This window comes from Siniperca chuatsi, linkage group LG8 (assembly GCF_020085105.1).
Source record: "Siniperca chuatsi isolate FFG_IHB_CAS linkage group LG8, ASM2008510v1, whole genome shotgun sequence".
NCBI lineage: Eukaryota > Metazoa > Chordata > Actinopteri > Centrarchiformes > Sinipercidae > Siniperca > Siniperca chuatsi.
In genome coordinates, this window is record NC_058049.1 from 6121329 (window position 1) to 6126940 (window position 5612).

Consider the following 5612-nt stretch of genomic DNA (forward strand, 5'->3'; position numbering starts at 1 on the left):
CATGACTGAAAATTTTAGTGTGTATATGTAATGTTTTTAGGGTTCACAAATTTAGAAACTTCAAGTACCAAGTATTCAAACTATGTTCAAATTGGTTCAAACATTTTTAACTTGATCAGGTATTATTTACTTTCCAGCTCATAAGATTTTAGATTAACTATTTGTATTTCAGCCACAACATTTTTTCCACACTATTTGACTTACTGTAAGTAATATGTATGTTCTGTTCTTCTGTCTTGTGCATCATTGTATGCACATGTCCCTGTGATTCAGCCCATTCAGATATATTTTATATCTTGGCAAGCTTTTGATCTGAACTAGAATTTAAAATGAAGTTCTGGGTTTGAGAAGTGCATGTCTTCACAACAGGGGTTTGCAGTAATATGAACCTATATTACCCAGTGTCGCTGGGATTTAAGACATTCATATATTAAGCTGTTATTTGATCTATTTTATCTCTGATTCCAGTGGGATACCTTCAGTGCATCAGTCTCTCGTGATTTTTATTTCTAAATTCAAGACATGATGATGGTTGAGTGAGCGCACCAGTTAGAGTGTAGTAGGAAAATAAGGTTGCTGTTCTCACAGTTGTAAATGGAAATCTGAGTGACTGACATAGGCCTATATGTCAGAAAATTAAACCTGAGTGAGTATTTATAGACTTCTCTTTATGTTCATAATATCTGTCTGCCAGACGTTGTGTTATGTATTCAAAAACCACCTGAAGGTTCAAGTTGGAGAACGTTTTCATGTATTGGCATGCTTTTCCTTAGAGGCTCATGCTTTTTGCAAACATGCATTCCCTGCAAATTGATGTTACCTTTACTCTGGAGTTATAGTCATTTGGCTAAGAAGCCACAATTGCATTTCTGTTGGAGTCTGAGCTTTTTATTGCAGCTAAGCTCCCACATTGTTTCAAACATTATGTGGTTTGAGATAAGAATTATGTTTTGCAAATAAATGAATATATTGATTCCTGAATATGAAGACTATAAGTTTGCACGGGCAGACAGCACTTGCTTCTTTTTTTTTAAGCAACTTTGCGACTTATGCCATACTAATACCACAAAATAGACTAAATAAGCATAAAATACAGTAAAAGAGAGGGACATTAAACATGTGTTAAGTAGTACATTTTGAGGACTGGTCTTAAAAGATGACACAAACTTCAAACACATCTCACTTCAAAAATATTCATATGACACTGATACAAAAAAGGGAAAAAAACCTAATATGAACATTGGGGACGAATTGGAAAGTTTAGATTTTTGTATGTGGCATTAATCCAATTATATAACAAAGTGTAGTTTCGGCTGCTGTTGGCTGTTAATAGCAGTCCTCTGATTTAAATGAGGTAAACCTGCTGAGTCGAGGCATTCTAGGTTTAATGCTGATGCCTGATTGGACACATTTCAGTAATTGTTTTCATCAAGTTAATCAGGACCAAATCCAGTTTATGAACTGTCTATTGAAACCTACTAAAATCGCAATACCCCAAGTTAATACAATTTGAACAGAGTTGATGTTTATGTCACATCCTGAAGCATACGGTACAAAGACACCATGTAGTGCAAGATGTTCATTAGTCTCCAATAAACATACCACCATTTACACAACAAGCACTACATGATTCTATTCCTGTTCATTTGTTTTTGCAATCGCTAAGATCTCAACTGTGCTATAATACAACATCCCTATAATGTGTCTACAGTTTGGCTGGTTGATACATTTGGTAATCAGTAAGAATGACTCAGCGCTTATGTGGCCAGTGGCTGCGAGTTCTGACTGTCATAAATCACTTGTGCTGGATGCTCATTTCCACTGCAGGAAGATGCTGTAAACCAGCCTCCAGTGTCACATTTCATTTTATTCTCAAATAAAAAATGATTATGTATTATATTCACAGTTTAGAATGGTTATATCACTTCCTTACTGAAAATCTCTGCTGTAATTCGGTTGTTTACTCATCTGTTTTGAAAATGTGACTTAATGATTTATAGGCCAGTTTATGTTGCAGTCAAAGTCCTGGTGGATGCTGATTTCTTGGTTACACCATACACTTATCCCTAATTTCACTCTAACAATGTAACATTTGTGGTGTTTCATTCATTTCCTTCAGTTCTTTGTAATCTTGGCTCCACCAAGCTTAAAGCTCTTTGTATGTGTGTGAATGGGCATTGGAGCATGTAAGCCTTGTTGTACACATACACACTAAATCTCCTTAAAGTCAGTAGTGCTCGGGTGCGTTCTCCCTACTTTCAGTTTGACCAAGGCCCACATCTCTCAGCCAATCAGGAGCCCCAGGCCATCAGGCCACCTTGGGTCCCACACCATCCACAGTTCACTCAGGAGGAATGTTTTGGATGCTAAACCTAAAAGACTAGCCAACAACAAAGCTGCTTAGCAGAAACACACACAACTTTTCACCAGCTTTTCAGTCAACTGAAGAACTTTCTTTTTACCAAACTGAGAGTCATTGACTGTCTTGATCCAGTCCTAAAAATCTACTGCCCAATTTGATGGATAACAGCAATACTTTTTTTTCCAGTCCAGCGTCTCTGGGAATTACATCCAAATTAGACAATTCCATCACGATTTATGTCCAATGCCAACGTTCAGTACCAATGCAAGAAGTAGTGTGTCCTTTATATAGTAAGAGGGAAACTACAGGTTTTGGATGTCATGGTTGCATGGAAAGCCTGCACACAGACCTGCAATTAAGATTTGCCTTTTTATTTCATCTGATCATGGTAATGCCAATAAATAAATAAATACAATTTTTACAATGATTATTAAATCACTGGTAATATCAGGGTTTATCGCTGTGTTATCATAGATGTTCTTCTAATAACAATGTACATGTAATCACGTTTTAAAATGTTCTCAGTGGAGACATGAATGGAGATTCTTCCCCGGTGGGTATGTAACCACTACATGATGAATGTCAACTCTTTACGACACCACAGTGGGCTCTCAGGTGACACTACCTGTGTACTGACATGCTGACAGGGTAACAGCTAATTGTTTTCGATATACTGTAGCACAAGTGACATGGCTGTCACAACCAAATTGAATACACAGTTAATGTTGAGAGCAGTTGAAGAGATTATTTTAGCTCTTGTAGCACAATGCAACAGAATTGGAGAGCTATGCATTGCTGGGTAAAAAAAAGAATGGAGGTGGTAACTCAGCTTCTACTAAAAACTACAATAAAATATTTTATCATTGGTTTTAGGTACATCAAAGTATCTAAAATCAAAATTTCTTTAGTTCTAATTGTTTATGAAAATGTTCATCTTCATGACCTCACAGTACAATCTTAAAACATTACTGACAATTAACTCTTTATTGTCTTTAACATTTCCCCAGTAATATTATTTTTTGTGGTTTGCTTGCATTTGAAAGGTCAGTTGGTGTCTAATGTGAGACTGCTTTCAACAGCTTTGAGCACTGCAGTTGGTCTTTAGGTTATTTAATCAAATTATTCCCCATACAAAGTTGTTCAATTAAGATTGAACAGGTGTTTTTCTGGCATTTTAATGTTTTTATGGGAATTGTTTTTACTGTTCTGCTGTGCTTTTTGTCACATTTCACAAGCTGCCCAGCAGAATCAAAGTCTTGTGTTTTCAGCCACTGGTGTTTAAAAATCTTGCTTGAAGGAAAACTCGTCCCTAAATATATTTCTATATTCAGTGCATTCCTGCAGTTATTTTGTGACTGCCCTCTAATTTACTTTTTGTTGCAGCTACATAGTTTCAGTCTGCCTCATCTGTCATTAAGATTTCCTACATGGCCCAAAATGCAACCTGCTGAGAGCCTGAACTTGATGGATTTCAGCTGTGGATAATGCATTATGTTACAGCAGGAGATGAAGCTGAAATCATCAAGAAAAATGAGAGTCATTCCCCTTTCTTAAATCACAGCATGCCCTGAGGCTGCTCTGTTCTGGTCTGTTGGAGAAAGTTGTCTGCCTCTTCTCTCTGTATGATTGCTGAGCGTCGGTACTGACACTTCATTTTTGCTGCTGATGATTTAGCTAAACCCTGATGTGATATCACATCACATTATCAACTATTTGTCCTGTTAACCTCAGGAAGATGACAAATATACCAAGTGTACAATCTGAAACAGAGGAAGGGACATTACAAACAGCTGTTTTTAGCAAAAGGACGTATTTTCCCAAACAAGGACTGATGGCATTTTATGTGACACATGAACAACTGATAACAACAACCTTTTACTTGTGAGAGAATAGAAATAATGCTGAATTGTTGAAAAGTGTTATGAACTGATGTGTTAATAATGTGACAAGCTGCTCTTTTCAGTGAGTGTTATAGGATCAACTTTTTCTGAGGGGAACCTACAATTTTGCTGTTAATGGACAAGAGAGTATTGCTGAATCACTTTTAATGCCTCAATTTTCATAGTTTTCTCAGGTCATAAACAACTCCAATGGTAAAATGATTTTGTGACACATGAATAACTGATACACGCGACTAGTGAGAGAATAGAAATAACCCTGGAATGCACGTACTTTGACATTTGCAGTAGTGGAAAGTAACTAAGTATATTTACTCAAGTGCTGTACTTAAGTTCAATTTTGAGGTACTTTTACTTTACTTGAGTATTTCCATTTTATGCTATGTTATACTTCTACTTCACTACATTTCAGAGAGAAATATTGTACTTTTCACTTCACTACATTTATTTAAGACCTATAGTTACTTTTCAAATTAAGATTTTACAAACAAAACACATGATCAATCCATAAATGATTCATTGTTACAGATTAAACTACCAAAACGATATGAAGTCTTAACTCCACCTTGACCAACGACAACATTAAATACAGCTGACATCACTAATAATGATCCAGTAATATAATAGTATAACACTGACAGTAGCCACTCTGCATCATAAGTACTTTTATTTTTGATAATTTAAGTATGTTTTGTTGCTAATACTTCTACTTAAGTGAAATTTGGAAGGCAGGACTTTTACTTTTAATGGAATATTTTCATACTGTGGTAGTGCTACTTTTACTTAAGTTAATGATATGAATACTTCTTCCACCACTGAACATTAGTGAATTCAACTCATGAACACTTTCCAGCTATACTTTCTATTGTTGATTGAATGTCATGTAAGACATTAATTAAGTTGAGCTTTAGACCAACAGATCAACTTTGAGCCGAAACGTCTTCTGAAAACAGTGTCCAGATGACTACAATTGAAACCTTTTTACGATGGAGTGGAAAGGTGTAGTGATCCTGTTATAAATGCCAAACATAATGTCTAAATCCTCGCTCTAACCTACCAAATATTTTCCATTGTTAGTATTATCTGATACTCTTAACAAGCCCCTGCTTCCCTTTGACTGTGATGTTTGAATGTTTTCACACTGAGAACATGGATTAAGAGGCTTGTCAGTGCCAAAGTATGCAGGCCAAGGTTTCTAAAAATCACACTCCCTCTGGTTAAATTACTGTGTCAATACCCAGCATGCTCAAACTGATAACCTCCCAGTCAATACCTTCAGCAGGACTGTGTACACACATTTGGAAAAGACAGAAAAGGGCTTTGACATAAATGAAAAGGACAAGACAGGGTGC